The following is a 17,905-nucleotide window of genomic DNA, read 5'->3' on the forward strand; positions in this document are numbered from 1 at the left end:
AGATCCATCTGGTATCATTATCCTTGAGAAGCTTGTTCCTATCAGTTATTCCATCAACAAAGTGTTGAAATTCCATAAATCACTTGGGACTTCGACAGAAGTGTGAGTAGAGCTCTCTGATTAAAATTTCAATTTTTTTAACCAAAGCAAACTTGCTCACAATTCCAAAAGCTAGATTCATTCTGTGAGCCGTGCAATGAATTGCAGTAATGTACGGTGCAAATGAAGTTTCAATATTTTTACAAAGACCGTTCCTGTGACCTTGCATTACTGAAGCTCCATCTGCTTCAACACAAACCAATTTTTTGGCTACCGTCATGTCATCCATACCTCCATATTCAATTAAACTTCTCTTTACTAGTTGAAATAAATTTTCTGTTGTCGCAATCTCCTTCATTTTAGCTATAGATAGTAGATAAGGTTGGTGGGTATGATTCTCTATAGTATAAATATGCATGCATACCCATGAAGTATTATCTAATGTCGTAACTAGCTAGAACTAAAAGATAGTAGTAAACCAAAGAAAGGGTATTTTAAATTTGAAAATATTTATTGGTGAGATATTACATTGAAGGGTAGAGTTGAGAATTAGTTGAAGGAGAAACACTTTTCAAGGAATAGTTAGCTTATTTATTGAAAATATTAGGGGTCATTAAAAACAAATTGAAACAATGGAGTTGTGAATGCTTCAAAAATATATTCCAAGAAAAAGAATTGGTAGAGAAGGAAATGGAGGAATTGAATGATAAACTAATTAAATACTCTATATTCACTGATGATTTTTTTTAGGAGAAAGAGATTAAGGGTAGACATATGGAGCTATTAGCCAAAGATGAAGTATATTAGAGAGACAAAGCTTGAGAGAATTGACTCTTTGCTAGTGATAAAATTAAAGTGTTTTTCATGTATCAGTTAGTGGTAGGAGGGAAAGGAATAGAATCGAAGAGATAAAAATCTCTAATGGTGAGTGTCATATTGATGTGACAAAAATTGAAGAGGAATTTGTTAGTTTTTTCCAAGCATTATTAGACAACAAAGATAATGGGATCCTGAATTATAGTGACGTCTTCTCAATTATACCAAAGTGAGTAAGTGAAGAAAATAATAAGATTCTAATCAAAGAGTTCATAATGGATAAAATTAAAGTAGCAGTGTTTCAATTATTGGGAAAATGGTGTCTTAACCTTGTATTTACATGTGGTTACTATTTATAGTATGTTTTAATTTGAGCATGAAATGGTGTGAAATTATCCCCAATTCTTTTAGTTGGCTAGATAAGCATACTGGTAAAGTTTCCATTTTGGAGAGGTGCAATGAAAGGTTTAAACTTAATTTTGACAACTTTAGACCCTCCAAAATGCCTTGGAAAGTGGGTGTAATATAATAGCAGTTTACAAGGTGATAGAGCACTTCACGAGCTTTATGATGCTTCAAACGGTTCGTCAATTGGACACACGATTCACAAGTTATGGCCTCCAAAAGTTTGCACTCTTCAAATAAAAAATATAATTTGCATTAGGCACATAAATGAGTTGTAAAAGGGAGGGAAACATGTTCATGTTAGGATAATCTGTGAACAACTAAGAACGGGGGGGGGGGGGGCGGTGAATCAGTTGTTAATAGATTATAACATTTAATCCACAATACAACCTAAAATAAGTCAAGTACCAGTAAGGCACATATAGATGTTGATAAACAATACAACTTAATACAACTAGATAATCAATCCAAAGCAACCATACCACATAACACCATGATTTGTATGTGGAAAACCTAGAAAGGGAAAAACCATGGTGGGAAGCCTACCCACAGTCAGATGATACTTCTGCAGAAAGTATGTGTTACAATGACGGGCCTGCACTTGTAGGAAGGCACACTGCCTAGAGCGTACTGCTCATTACAAAAGAGTCTCATTAATTATAGATATTAAAACCACCTCAAGAAGAATGGACAACAATCCAATAAAGTGAACTGTAAGAGATAACATCTACCATGCTTGATTACAGTCCCGATTAAGCCTAATGTTGGAGGACTAAATCCTCTTCTGAATCTAATTTGATCACCAATGATTGACCAACTCATCTGCTTGAGTGATATTACAATATTCACACATTACAATCCTTGACCATGACCTTTTCCACAACCATGATGCTCTACGAAGAGTTTCTACCTTTTATTTATACAAACCCTAAGGCCAAAACCAATTAGGTTGGCAACCTAAAAGGTATTACAATATAAATCCACATTACAATGACATGCCATGTCGTCTTAAGACCAAAACAATAATAAAAAATCCATAGAACATCCCAAAACATCTCGGTAATGTGTAGAGTATACATTAGCATGATACCGATCCATAACCTAGATAGGTACCAAACCTATTCTGAGTCCACCATGCCAAAGCAATATCTTCAAGAAGTTAAAGCACAATCTTTAGCATCCTGAAAGCCATCTAAAAGTCATACCAACACCATTTATGCATACTGTCAAGATTCCTCAATGAAATCTTTGTTGATAAAGACTTGAACCAATGCCAGTAAGGGTTTACCAGAGTGTGTGATAGCATCCGATTACCATGTCTATACCAACTGACCAAGACATGCCCCAAGAGCATGTACCACATAAAATCAAACATATCCCATAGATCCAAACATGAGGAAAGTGTCCAATAGATAGTCTCATCTGTTGGTAACACTAGATCTGCTAGTGGTAACTAAAACCTGTCTATCGGTAACCTTTCACAGCAGCTAGTGTTGACATTAATGACAAAACATCAATGGAACACATAATAAATTCATCCATAATGCCAACAATCTCCCCCTTTGGCATTTATGGCAACACTAGATGTGAAGAACATCTAAGTACCAAGAAATGCCAAACAAGTCTCCCCCTGTGGAAGACAACCAACAATCAATAGCTCTCCCCCTATGAATGATATTTGCGTAAGGTTCTGAATGATTTTTCACATTACTATCACTCCCCCTTTGACATCAATGCCATAAATCTGACAAAAATATCAGAGCAATGATCAATATAAACCTCTGAATCTCAAAGCTGACCACTCCCCCTGAGTAGTAGCACCACTCATCAGTGCCAAAATGAATAATATTTATGATAATACATGCCAGACTAATGACAAACTTCATCAATCAAGTCTCTTCCAGAGGGACAGAAACCCCTAATCTGTCTCTCAAATACTCAAATGATTCCTTAGACAGTGGTTTAGTGAATATGTGTGCAATCTGTTCTTTAGTGTTCATATAAACTAACTTGACTTCTTTTGATTCAACCTTGTCCTTTAGACAGTTATACTTTATTGAAATATGCTTAGTCTTAGAGTGAAATACCGGATTCTTAGACATGTCAATAGTTGGAGATTTATCACAATAGATAACTACCAGTTCACAACAATTTACCCTGGTATCCTTCAATATTTGCTTCATCCACAAGACCTGAGTGCAATTAGTTGTTATTGCAACGTACTCGGCTTCTACAGTAGATAAATAAATGCATGACTATTTTTTGCTAATCCATGAAACCAATTTCTTTCCAAGAAAGAAAGCTCCACCAGAAGTGCTCTTCCTGTCATCATCAGTATCACCTGCCCAGTCTAAATCTGTATATGCACATAAAGTGAAGTCATCATTCCTAGAATACCATAAACCATATTTTTTGTTCCTTGCAAATACCGAAATATCCTCTTTACCGCACATTCATGATTTTCTTTAAGATTACTTTGATATCTTGAAATAATACTTAATGCATTCATAATATCCAGTCTAGTCTATGTCAAATATAATAGACCACCAATCATAGATTTATACCTTGTCGGATTTACCGATGAAGAGTTATCCTTGATAGATAATTTTTCACTTGTCACCATAGGAGTACTTACGAGTTTGGAATTATCCATACCAAACTTCTTCAACAGTTCCCTCATATACTTAGTTTGATAGATAAAAATGTCTTTATCAGTTTGAGTAATCTACAAACCTAAGAAAAATCTCATTTTACCAATCATGGATATTTCAAATTCATTCTTCATAATGTTAGCAAATTCCATGCACAATTTATCTTCTCCTCCAAAAATGATATCATCAATAAAAACTTCAATAATCAAAATATCATTATCATTGATCTTATAATATAAATTACTATCAGCACTGCCTTTAGTAAAAGCAAGCTTGAAAAGATATTTATCCAACCTTGCATACCAAGCTCTAGGAGCCTGTTTGAATCCAAATAATGCTTTCTTCAATCTGCAAACCATATCTTTATCATTTGTCAATGAAAATCCATCAGGTTGCTTAATGTATACTTCTTCTTCAAGTTCACCATTCAAAAATGCACATTTGACATCCATTTGATAAACCGTATAGTTCTTATAAGCTGCATAGGCAAGAAATAGTCTAACACCTTCAATTGTAGCTATAGGTGCAAAAGTCTCACCATAATCAGTTCCTTCCATTTGATAATATCCTTTACAAACCAATATAGCCTTGTTTCTTACAACTTTACCATCCTCATTCAGTTTATTTCTAAAAACCCATTTAGTTCCAATAACATTCTTATTTTTAGGTCAGGGAACTAAAGTCCAAGTTTCATTCTTCTCTATCTGATCTAATTCCTCGTCCATAGCCTTTAACCAATGTTTATCCTTACAAGCTTCAATAACACTTGTCGGTTCCATTTGAGAAATAAGACATACCTCATCATTTTCCAGTCTCCTTCTTTTCATAGCTCCCTTGTTCCTATCTCCAATAATTTGATCTTCAAAATGATTTAATCTTACATACTTTGGTGTCTTTTGAATTTCAGGTTCACTACTCTGAATCATCAGTCACAGTTGAATTTTTTGATATTACCGGTGTAACTATCTCAGATTCTTGTACCGATTGAGTCATTGTCAGTTTTGTTATGATCATTTCCACTACCGGTTCCCTGTCATGTGATATAGATTGATTTCTATACTGTTCATCCACTTTCACATTATCACTCTCCATAATTTTCTACAATATCTTATTGTAACATCTATATGCTTTTCTTTGAATTGAATAACCCACCATAAATAACTCAAAAAATTGACCATTCTTTTTTTTTTGTGTTTAATTTAATCATTATGTTTGATTCAATTGCATACTCTGGGCATCCATCCATTTGGATTAGGCATTCATCTATCCGGGATGAGCATCTAACCATACGGGTTAGACATTTATCCATACGGGAAATAAGATTTCATTTATCCAATACGGGATAGGCATCTACCCATATGGGGTAGGCATCTATCCAATTGAGATAGGAGGTTCTCTAGCTAGAGACTTAGACTCAATGGGACCATTCGGGTCCCAAGCCACTCAATAAGTACTACACTCTTCTAACAGAAGTGCACCGAGGTCATCATCCTTAGGAGTAATTAAATAACATAATACAAGCTTGAATTCTACCTCAGAATTTGGCTTAAAGCCTCGGGAAGTCAAGCGAATCCATACGGGATTCCTTCTGAGTATGCATTGAATTACTTTTTCCAATTTAATTATCTTATCTTTCAAAATAGGATTCTTACTCAATCTTTCTTTTACCAAGCATAGACCCCACCCTCGAACGCCTGAGTACTAGGGACAACTCCATCCCAAGACTGCCTACATACCAATTTTTGGCACGGGATCAAGGCGTAAAATATGTAGTTCTCTTCTCTACTCTATGGTTTGAGTAAATTGATTAGTGGGTACGCAACCCTTTTTAGGGTCAATGTCCCAGACAATTTCTCTATGGTTGCTACCCACGATGGTAGCCCTTAAGCAAAGGCTCAAGATGGCCTATTGCTTGTGGCCTAAAACAACTAGATCCTATTTCTTATCATGAGCATCACCCTTGACCAATTATCAATTGACAAGAATTCTTCGAGATTAAATTAATTTTATAAAAGCATTTCACTCATCATCCCTATAGGGCTTTACTATAGTTTAACTCAACGAATGAAAGATCATTTTAGAATTATCTTATTAAATTATCGATCCAAGGGGGATTACCTGCCCTTTCTATTTTAACTTCCAAGTGTCCCTTATTACTCCCCAATGATTTATAGGGATGATGCCACAGACATCGTTGATGTAGCTTTATTAGGTGTTAAGTGCAGTAGTTCAACACGACGGCATTACCCATAAGCATGACCCAGAGGCACCGTATATACTGAAAGCTACTATGTTCTGGTTTCCGTCTTCCTTTATTTAGTTTTCTAACTATGAGCTATGAAAACATCATACTTGAAAACAACTACTAATTGAACGCGCAAAATTTAATTAATTGAAATAACTACTTGAAATATAACTTGCATAAAAATGACCATCATGAAACTTGCATATTAATAATTACATGTGTACTTGCATGAAAATGTCAATAAATGTAATGAATCTATAAGTAATTTGCATGTTATAAGAATAGTGCAACTTGCATGAAAACATCAATAAATGTAATTAATCTATAAGTAATTTGCATGTTATAAGAATAGTGTAACTTGCATGCATGATTAAGCAATCCAAAAATAGAGATTAAATTTAGGCATTTGATTCAAATCATATTAATGTGAATTATTTGCTTAATGCCAACTAAGTGCCCCAATGTACCTTAATAGATCGAATGATTCTAATTGTAATATTTGATATAATATAATTTACAAGTATAAATTTATTATAGAAAAGTTAATCGTGAATTTATTCCTCAATAATCCCCAATATTTATAAAGTTTTCTAAGTTAATTTAATAACTTAAAGTTTATACTATGAAAAAAGAAAATTAACGATTTCAAATTTGCAATTTATACATTTATTTCTAAATTGTATTTTATACATTTATATTAAAAAAAACTAAATAAATATAACAACAAAAAAAACATGGGCGAATTGTTTATGTTTAATAATAAATAGGGGGGTGGGGACCATGGGTCCCATCACCCCTGCGGTCCTGCATGCGCAGGCCCATAGGGTTAAGGGGACACCGTGGGCCCCTCCACTCCCCTGCGGCCATTGTCGTGACAGTGACCACAGGGGTAGTGGGGGGTACCATTGCCCCCTCTGGCGGTTACAATAACCACCGCCCCTGTATGCCTCCATGAATCATTCGAATAATTTTTGAAGTCCTTGTCATTGCTTGCAACATTAAAATATTTTAACTTTTGAAATAAATTTAATATATATATATATATATATATATATGGTTTTTCATTCCCAATTACTTATTGATATATATAAACAAAGGAGAATTTATTTAAGAAAATAAGAACATAGATAATCAAACAATTTTTTTAGATTGATTTTACAGTAAACAAAAGGTTAATATTTCCAGTATTCACAGGGGGATAGAGAATTTATTTCCAGCACTCACAGGAAGATTGTTTATCTCTAGTATTCACAGAGAGATCTTATTCAACTCGTAGGGAGATTTATTTAACTAATAATCACAGAGAGATTTATTTAACTAAAATTCACAGAGAGATCTGATTCAACTCACAGGGAGATTTATTTAATCTAATAATCACAAAGAGAATTATTTAACTTAAATTCACAGAGAGATCTTATTCAACTCACAGGGAGATTTATTTAATCTAATAATCATAGAGGGATCTTATTCAACTAAAATTCACAGAGAGATTTTGATTCAACTATTATTCACAAAGAGATCTTATCCAACTCACAAGGATATTTATTTAATCTAATAATCACAGAGGGATCTATTTAAAGAATGAGATTCAAATTTCCATTCAAAAAACTAGAGAGTTGAATTAGAGGGAGGAAATAAAAATTGATCTAATCTAATTCTCAGCAAGGAATTGAAACAAGATTTTTACTAATCTAATTTGCAGCAAGAATAAGATGCATGATTCAAAATAAAATAAAACTAAATTAAAAGAACCTGGATACTTGCAATTGATGAAGAATCCCCTATGAATCCTTCAATTAGCCTCCCTTGATCCTTCAGGCTTGAAAAAAAATCCTCCAAAGCAACCTTAGCTATTCTCAAAAATGAAATGTGACTACCAAAGCAATTACTTGAGAGAAGAATTTCTTCAAGGAATAACCAACTCCCATTTTTGAAAACTTGCATATGATTTATAAGAAAAATCCCTCTATTCCACTATCTAGAAATTTTAATTAGAAAAAAAGAGATTCTTTTCCAATATTGGACTCATGCAAATGGATTAAACTTAGTGGGGGAGTTACATGCAAGGTGGTGGAGATTTATCTAGAAGCTTCTTATTCTTCCTACAACATGTACCATAATTGGGAGTGAAAAATAAATAAATAAATAAAAATAATTATATTCTCCAAGTGTCTGTGTGTGTGTTTATTATTATTCTTTTATAAGTTTTATTCAATCATTTTAAATAGCTTAACCAAAAATATAATAGAATTGTATTTTAAATCCAAAAGTGATAAAGGATGGTTGTGACATCCTCCTGCCCTTAATTTGTGCATCGTCCCAATGCACTTATTGAATGCATCCAAAAGAGTCTATAGTTCATGATTAAAACAATAAAGGAAACAACTGCTACATATCCTTAGTATCCTCCCATGTGGCATTCCTTTCATCATACTGATTCCATTGTACTTTGCATCGATCAACCTCTCTGTTGCGCAATTGGCACTAGCGCCTCTCCAAGATTTTGAATGGCTCTATCATTATTCCTCCCATTTCTTGGACCTGTAAAGCATTCCAATTCAAAATATGTTTCTCATCAAGCACATACTTTTTAAGAAGAGATACATGGAAGACATCATGGATTCGGCTCAACTGGGGAGGTAAGGCCAACCGTTATGCAACTGGATTAATCCTTCCCAATATTTCAAAGGGTCCAACATAACGAGGTGCAAGCTTAGTCTTTTTCCCAAACCTTATGGAACTCTTGTGTGGCCTAACCCTTAGGAAGAATTTCTCTCCTACCTCAAACTCCCTTGGTGTTCTTTTTTTTTCTGCATAACTCTTCTGTCTATCTAAGGCTTCCTTCAATCTCTGCCTAATTTCCTTAGTTTTTCTTTCCATCTCCTTCAACATATCTGGTCCAACAATTATTCTATCTTCAAGACTATCCCAACTCAAAGGTGTTCGACATGGTCTACCGTATAATGCTTCGAAAGGTGCCTTTCCCAAAGATGTTTGATATATATTATTGTAAGCAAACTCTACTAGAGGTAGGTACTCTTCCCATTTCTTCTATTGGTTCATGTAGTACATGTGAAGTAGGTCTTCCATAATCTGATTTGTCCTTTCTGTCTAACCGTCGATTTCAAGATGGTATACAGTGCTAAAATTTAGCTGAGTACCCAGAGCTAATTGAAGAGTGGTCCAAAACCTTGAAGTGAATCTAGCATCTCTATCTGATATGATTTTCTCTAGTATTCCATGCAACCTAAATATTTCCTTAACAATGTGCCTAGCCAAGGTAGGTGCATCATCTGTTAGATTCCCTGGTATAAAGTGTGCCAACTTAGTGAGTTTGTCAATTACCACCATTATTGTATCATGCCTAGAAGGTGACATGGGAAACCCTTGCATGAAATCCATGCTAATAACTTGCCACTTGTGTTGAGGTACATCATGTAACTGTAATAATCCAGCTGGATGTCTATGTTCTGCCTTTACTCTTTGACACTCCAACCATTTAGCCACATACTTGACAATGTCAATATTCATCCCTTACCAAAAGTATAACTTCTTTAAATCTGCATAAAGTTTGTTAGCTCGTAGGTGCCCTGAATAAGGGGCATTGTGAGCCTCCAACAAGACTACTTCCCTTAAGTCTCCTGAATTAGGAATATAGATTCTATTATTGTATCTGAGCAACCCATCCTCATCTAATGTATACCCTGCAACCTTAGGATCAGTTGAATCATGTTCTAAAGTCAATTTGACTTGCCCATACCATGGGTCGTGACCGTGCTCATCCATTACTTGCCTTTTGAAAGAAGTTTTGAATGTTGCTATAGTCATCAAGTGTCTCCTCCTACTTAAAGCATCTGCCACCCTATTTTCCTTCCCCTTAATATATTCAATTTCAAAATCATATTCACTTAGAAACTCTAACCACCTTCTTTGTCTATCATTTAAGTGGGGTTGGGTAAAGATGTACTTTAGTCCTTGGTTATCTGACTTTAACTCAAAGGGCTTCCCTAGTAAGAAGTGTCTCCATTTCTATAGGGCATGCACAATCGCTGCTAACTCTAAGTTGTGGGGTGCATAATTGACTTCATGAGTCTTTATCTTTCTAGATTTGTAAGCTACTACCCCTTCATCTTGGGCAAGTACTCCTCCTAAACCTTCAATAGAAGCATCAGTTACGACTGTGAACTGCCCATTTGGATCTGGTACTTCTAGAATGGGTGCTGACGTTAGTTTCCCTTTCAAAATTTGGAATGCCTTATCACTTTGTTCTGTCCACACAAACCTTTTACCCTTCCTTTGTAATAAGGTGATGCGGTTTTCTATCTTAGAGAATCCTTCCACAAACCTCCTATAGTAACCTGCTAGCCCCATAAAGCTTCTTACGTCTGAAAAATTTTTAGGGATCGACCATTCCACTATTGCCTTTATTTTATCTGGATCAACTTCTATTCCCTCCTTAGATATTATATGCCCAAGGTAGTGAATGTTTTCCTCAAAGAAGGCACATTTTGACAATTTCCCATATAACTTATGTTCTCTCAACCTTTGCAAAATAATTTGTAGGTGTAATAAATGTGATAGTTCTGATACTAAATGTTTAGTACAGATGCCAAGCTAACAAGATGAGAAGGGGGGTGAATCATACAAACTTAATCTTCCATAAAATCAACAGATTCAACCTCAATAATGTTTTTAAAAAAAAATAGTAAAGCATGCAGACTCATAAACAAATAGGATCACAAAACATATAACACCAGATTTAACGTGGAAACCCAAATAGGGAAAAACCACTATGGGATTTTGGACCCACTAAGAAATATACTCTTCTAGAGTATTCTCGGTTAAAAGCAAATCTTGTTAAAGACTACAAGCACATTGCTAGATGTGACCCAGTTAAGGGATTTCACTCAGATATGTTAGGATCTTCACCTTGTTAGAGGTGACCTTGTTAAAGGGTTTCAAACACTCAATCAGAATGTGACCTTGCTAGAGCGTTTTACAAATAAGACTGTTAAGTCCACTCGGTTAAGAGATTTTCTGTCACTTTAAAAAATAACAATAATAAAAATATATCTGCAACTTCACATTTAAAAATGCTAAAGCAGATTCTTATTTTCTCAATACAATCTAGTCATAGGACTTATCTTGTCCTCTGCTGGGCTCTATACTCTGTTATCAAAATAGGTCTTCAAGCTTATTTGCTCGGTAATCACTATGTAGCATCCCTGTGCTTATATTTTCCAACATATACTGTTTATCAACAATTCCTTATTTATAAACAATTTGCTAACTGCTGAATCTCCTTGATCACATTTCCCACGATCAATCATAGCCATCAGATCTTCAAACTTGACCAGGTTCAATGTATCCTTTGATCTAAAAAATGTTTTACCTTGCCTTGGAGCTTGCGTACATTTCTTGGAACTTGTGCTAAGGTAATGCAGTTCAATCTAAGCTGTAGATCTTCCTGCCGATCTTTCATTGCCATAGATTCTTAACAAACTTCATGCACAACTTACCAATCATTTAGTCAACTCCAGCTCATTAGCTTCCTTCATTAAATAATCCTTTTATCCATTCAATGCATTCTGTTATTACTTGGTTGCAACTCAGTGAATACTAAACTTCACTCGGTAGACATTCCACCTTCATTAACTGATAGCGATAACCTTAGGGTCTACCGAGTAGGTTCCTTAGGGTTTACAGACTAGGTTATTTGCTCAGTAACATAGTATAGTATTAACCTTACAAACAATAGCATATGTAGGATATCAAAACAATCTAAACATCATGATCTCATCATTGTCTAACTCGGTAATAGTTGCCCATTGAATAACTTATTCCTCCCCTTATTCATCATATTCTTTTCTATGTCTTTTATCGACATCTTTATACTCATCAAATCATACTTCTTAAGAAATGGCAACATCATACTGAGTTAGAAAATCAATTTCTTAACATCAATGACAAAATAATAATATTAAGATTGTAAACATCCTTAATTAGTTATATCCATAATCATCAACAACCTTCTCAATATCCTTATAAAAATGCCAACAATCTCTCATTGTAATTGGAATGCCAACAATCTCCCCCTTTGGCATTTATGGCAAAACTAATTGATTTGACCTAATTGATTCGGATTCAGGTTGCTGTGAGATTCTAAAATACTCTCCCTCTATCATCAGACTTCTCCCCCATACATTAGTCTTCTCCCCCTTTGACAACAATGCCAAAATTTAAAGAACTAAAACATGATTTCTTTCGCTGAGAAGTGAATTCCTTCCTCTTATGTATCAACTCAGTCTCGGTCCGAGCATTTTGTCTTCAATTCCTGTTCCCTATTTTTGTTTCTAGCACACCTTTACAAAACCTCTTAAAGTGTGTAAATCAACATCAACTCCTAAAATATATTCTGTAGAGTCATCGAATTGATGCTTTCACTGAACTCGGTCAGTGAGTGGAAGATAGGGGTAGGACCCCTAACTTACTTCTGAGATACTCAAAAGTGTCCCTTGGCAGTGGCTTGGTGAAGATGTCTGCTATTTGTTCTATTGTGCTAACATATTCCAACACCACTTTCTTCTCTTGAAATTCTTCTCTAAGATAATGATATTTGATAGAGATGTGCTTTGTCTTAGAGTGCATAACATGATTCTTTGAAATGTTAATGGCACTAGTGTTGTCACAGAATATAGTTACTGGCTTGGTAACTTTCTCATTTATGGCTTCCAATAGTTGTTTGATCCATGCTATATTAGTACAATTCAATGTTGCAACAACATATTCAGCTTTTGTTGTTGACTGTGAAACACATCCTTATTTCTTGCTAAGCCAACTCACTAGTCTTTCTCCTAAAATGAAAGCTCCTCCGCTTGTGCTTTTCCTGTCATCAATGTTGCCTACCCAATCAGCATCAGTATACACTTTTAAATAAAAACCATTTCCTTTCCAATATACTAAGCCATAATCTTTAGTGCCTTTCAAGTATCTGAAGATTATTTTGATTGCTGTCATGTGTGTATCCTTGGGATCTGCAGAGAATCTTGTAACTATGCCTAATGCATGTGCTATATCTAGTCTGCTATGAGCAACATATTGTAACTTTCCAATCATGGATCGGTAAAGTATCTCATCAACATATGTAGATTCATTATTCTTTGATAATTTATATTTGGTAGTCATAGGAATACTTATTGGTTTTGAATCCTCCATTCCAAATTTCTTCAAGATTTCTTTTATGTACTTGGATTGAGTAATGAAAATCTCATCTTTCATTTGCAGTATTTGTAAACCTATAAAATACTTTATCTCACCAATTAGTGACATATCAAATTCTTTGCACATTTCATTACCAACGTTTTTGCATAGAGAATCATTTCCACAAAATATAATGTCATCAACAAATATGGCTAAGATCAGTATTCCATTTTCTTCATCATTCTTCATGTACATATTGTTGTTTTCACTTGTTCTTATAAAACCAATCTTGATCAAATAAGAGTGCAATCTCTCATACCATGCTCTAGGTGCTTGTTTCAAACCATATAATGCTTTGTTCAATTTAAATACCTGATCTTTATTCTTGTCTTCAACAAATCCTTCAGGTTGTTCAATATAAACTTCTTCTTCTAATATACCATTCAGAAATGCAGATTTGACATCCATTTGATAGACCTTGAAATTTTTGAAAGCAGCATATGCCAACAATATTCTTACTCCTTCAACTCTTGCCACTAGTGCAAAAGTCTCACCATAATCAATTCCTTCTTCTTGAGCATATCCTTTGCAAACTAGTCTTGATTTATTTCGAATGACCTCAGCTTTTTCATTTAGCTTGTTTCTGAAAATACACTTTGTACTGATTACAATTTTGTCCTTCAGTCTTGGGATGAGTGTCCATGTGTCATTCTTCTTGATTTGATCAATCTCTTCTATCATACCATTTACCCAATCTTCACTGTTAAATGCCTCTTTTACTATTCTCGGTTCAAATTTAGATATCAGACATGTGTTATGTCTCAGTTTGTTCCTTGTCATCACTGGATCATCCTTATCTCCTATAATTTGACTTGATGCATGATTCCTTCTGACATACTTGGCTAATATAGGCTTGATAGGCTCTGTATGATCTTCTTCATCACTTGGTAACTGGATATTCTCTTCATTTCCTTCAGCAGTCTTCTCGGTAGAACTTCTCATTTAAACATAGACAAATTCTTCATAATCTTTTGGTTCCTTGGAGTTTCCTTCATCATTTCTTTCTGTAAATTCATCAATTTTCACATTTTCACTTTCTGCTATTTTGTTAGATGATTTGATCAGACTTTTAAATGCTTTACTTCTAGAAGAGTAACCAAAAAACGTTCCTTCTTCACTTTTCTGATCAAACTTTCCATTTTTATCATCTTTGTATACATAGCATCTACTTCCAAAGATTTTAAAATAATTTACATTAGGTTTCTTATCATACCAGATTTCATAAGGTGTCTTCAAAGTTCCTTTCTTCAGTTGTACTCGGTTCAGGGTGTAAACAACAATGCTGATTGCTTCGCTCCAAAATGTTTGAGGTACCTTCTTTTCTATCATCAAGGTTCTGGTACAATCCACAATAGATCTATTTCTTCTCTCAGCTATCCCATTTTACTATGGAGTTCTCGGTGTAGAGACTTGTCTTTTAATACCATGATCATTGCAGAATAAGTTAAACTCATCAGATGTGAAATCTCCTCCTCTATTTGATCTAAGACATTTTAGTTGTCTTCCTATTTCATTTTCAACTCTTACCTTGAACCATTTAAACATTTGAAAAGATTCTGATTTTTCTTTTAAAAAAATTACTGACATCATCCTTGAATAATCATCCACAAATAATATGAAATATTTGTCACCATAATAACTCTGAACTTTCATAGGACCACAAAGATCGGTATGCACAAGATCTAAAATTCCCTTAGAAGTGTAGGACTTACTTGTAAAGCTTGATCTTGTCATTTTTCCCATTTGGCATCCTCGATATATAGCATTCTTAGGTTTTTCCAAACTTGGTAGACCTCTTACTCGATGCTTCTTACTTATTTTGATCAGATTATCAAAATTTACGTGACAAAACCTTTTATGCCACAACCAAGTATCATCTATCTTTGCATAAAGACAATTATTCTGAGTTGAGTCAAGGTGAAATGTGTTACATTTTGTTTGAGTCCTAGTAGCAGCTAACTTTCCATGCTTGTCATGAACTTTGACAATTCCTTTCTGAAATTCTATTTGGTAACCTGTGTTGTTTAGTTGTGCTGCACTCAACAAATTATATTTCAAACCTTCAACCCATTAAAAATCATTACATTTAGCATTGTCAATAAGTGTTATGGATCCTTTACCTTTTACCGGACATGGTGCATCATTACCAAATCTTACATAACCTCCATCATAATCTTCTAACATAACAAACTTGAGTTTATCACCTATCATGTGATGTGAGCATCACTATCTATGATCCAAGAGTCATTAGTATTCATATGAGATATTAAAGCTTTTTCTTCATACCTTTCTTCATCTGATCCATCTTTGATAGCCACATAAACTACTTCCTCTGTATCAGTTTCATATGATTTATCATCATTTGATTCCTCATCAGCTATTAGGCATGTCTTTTTATCTCTTCTCCTGAAGTCTCAGTGTCCTCTGTAATGATTATATTTCTGTCTATCATCTCGGTAATCTCTCTTTTGAGTAGATTCTTTGTCAGGACAGTTAGAAGCCATATGTCCAATTCTATCATAGTTAAAACATTTCAAAGGTAGTTTTCGTTTATACTTACCTTTGCCTCTAGGTAACCTTTTGGCTAATAGTGCTTCAAACTCTTCTTGCTTTCTAATTTCCTCATACAGTTTTTGTACTTCTTCCATGTTCGTACGAAATCTTTCACTCGCACCACTGTGATTCCCTTCAGAATACTTACTCATTCTATTATTGTAATCATTAGATTCACTAAGATGAAAAGAATTGAATGTAGACTCAACTTTATTTACCGAAGACCCACTGTTATCAAAATTACTTAATTCAAATGCATGTAGCTTACCAATAGTATCATCCAAAGAAACTGGCATATTGGGTACAAACCTCAATTCATTGATTGCAGAGACTCGGATTGCATAAGCTGGTAGAAGGGTTCTTAACAACTTAGTTGTTATATCCTTTTCTTCAATAGTTCCACCTGCTCCTTTGATTTGATTGACAATCTCTTTAGTCTTGTACTGTATTGGGTTATGTTCTCACCTTCATTCATCCTCATAGATTCAAGTTGTCCTCTTAGACTATCCACTTTTGCTCTCTGAACATGTTCATCACCACCATACACAGATATGAGCGTGTCCCACATTGCCTTGGCATCATTGTAGCCATCTAGATCATTAAACTCCGAGTCGGTCAATTCAGATGTTATTTCAATCATTGCTTGAATATGTTCTTGCTTTGCCTTTATCTCTTCCATTGTCAATGGATAGGTGCTCGGTGTAATAAAATCATTCTCCAGATAATATACAACATATTCTCCAACTCCTGATAAGTGTAGCTTCATCCTTTTCTGCCATGTAGAGAAACTTGACTTGTTTAGCTTCGGTGCATCCCTCTTATATATCTTTGGATCTTTGCCTCAAGTTCCTTCAACACTTTTTCTTCCAGAGTCCAAAGCTCTGATACCAATTGATAGTTCTAATACTAAATGTTTAGTACATATGCCAAGCTAACAAGATGAGAGGTGGGGGGTGAATCATACAAACTTAATCTTCCATAAAATCAACAGATTCAACCTCGGTAACCTTATAAAAAAAAAATAGTAAAGCATGCAGACTCATAAAAAGATAAGATCACAAAACATATAACACCAGATTTAACGTGGAAACCCAAATAGGGAAAAACCACTGTGGGATTTCGGACCCACTAAGAAATATACTCTTCTAGAGTATGCCCGGTTAAAAGCAAATCCTATTAAAGATTACAAACACATTGCTAGATGTGACCCAGTTAAGGGATTTCCCTCAGATTTGTTAGGATCTTCACCTTGTTAGAGGTGACCTTGTTAAAGGGTTTCAAACACTCAATCAGAATGTCACCTTGCTAGAGGGTTTTACAAATAAGACTGTTAACTCCACTCAGTTAAGAGATTTACTGTCACTTTACAAAATAACAGTAATAAAAATATATCTGCAACTTCACATCTAAAAATGCTAAAGCAGATTCTTATTTGCTCAATACAATCTAGTCATAGGACTTATCTTGTCCCTCTGCTGGGCTCTATACTCTATTATCAAAATAGGTCTTCAAGCTTCTGTGCTTGGTAATCACTATGTAGCATCCCTATGCTTACATTTGCCTACATACATTGTTTATAAATAGTTCCTTATTTATAAACAACTTTCTAACCGCTGAATCTCCTTGATCATATTTCCCATGATCAATCATAGCCATTAGATCTTCAAACTTGACTAGGTTCAATGTATCCTTTGATCTGAAAATTGTTTTACCTCACCTTGGAACTTGCATACATTTCTTCAAACTTGTGCTAAGGTAATGCAGTTCAATCTGAGCTGTAGATCTTCCTACTGATCTTTCATTGCCATAGATTCTTAATAAACTTCATGCACGACTTACCAATCATTTAATCAACTCCAGCTCATCAGCTTCCTTCATTAAATAATGCTTTTATTCATTCAATGCATTCTGTTATTAGTCGGTAGACATTCCGTCT

This window comes from Cryptomeria japonica, chromosome 3, assembly GCF_030272615.1.
Source record: "Cryptomeria japonica chromosome 3, Sugi_1.0, whole genome shotgun sequence".
NCBI classification, from domain to species: Eukaryota; Viridiplantae; Streptophyta; class Pinopsida; order Cupressales; family Cupressaceae; genus Cryptomeria; species Cryptomeria japonica.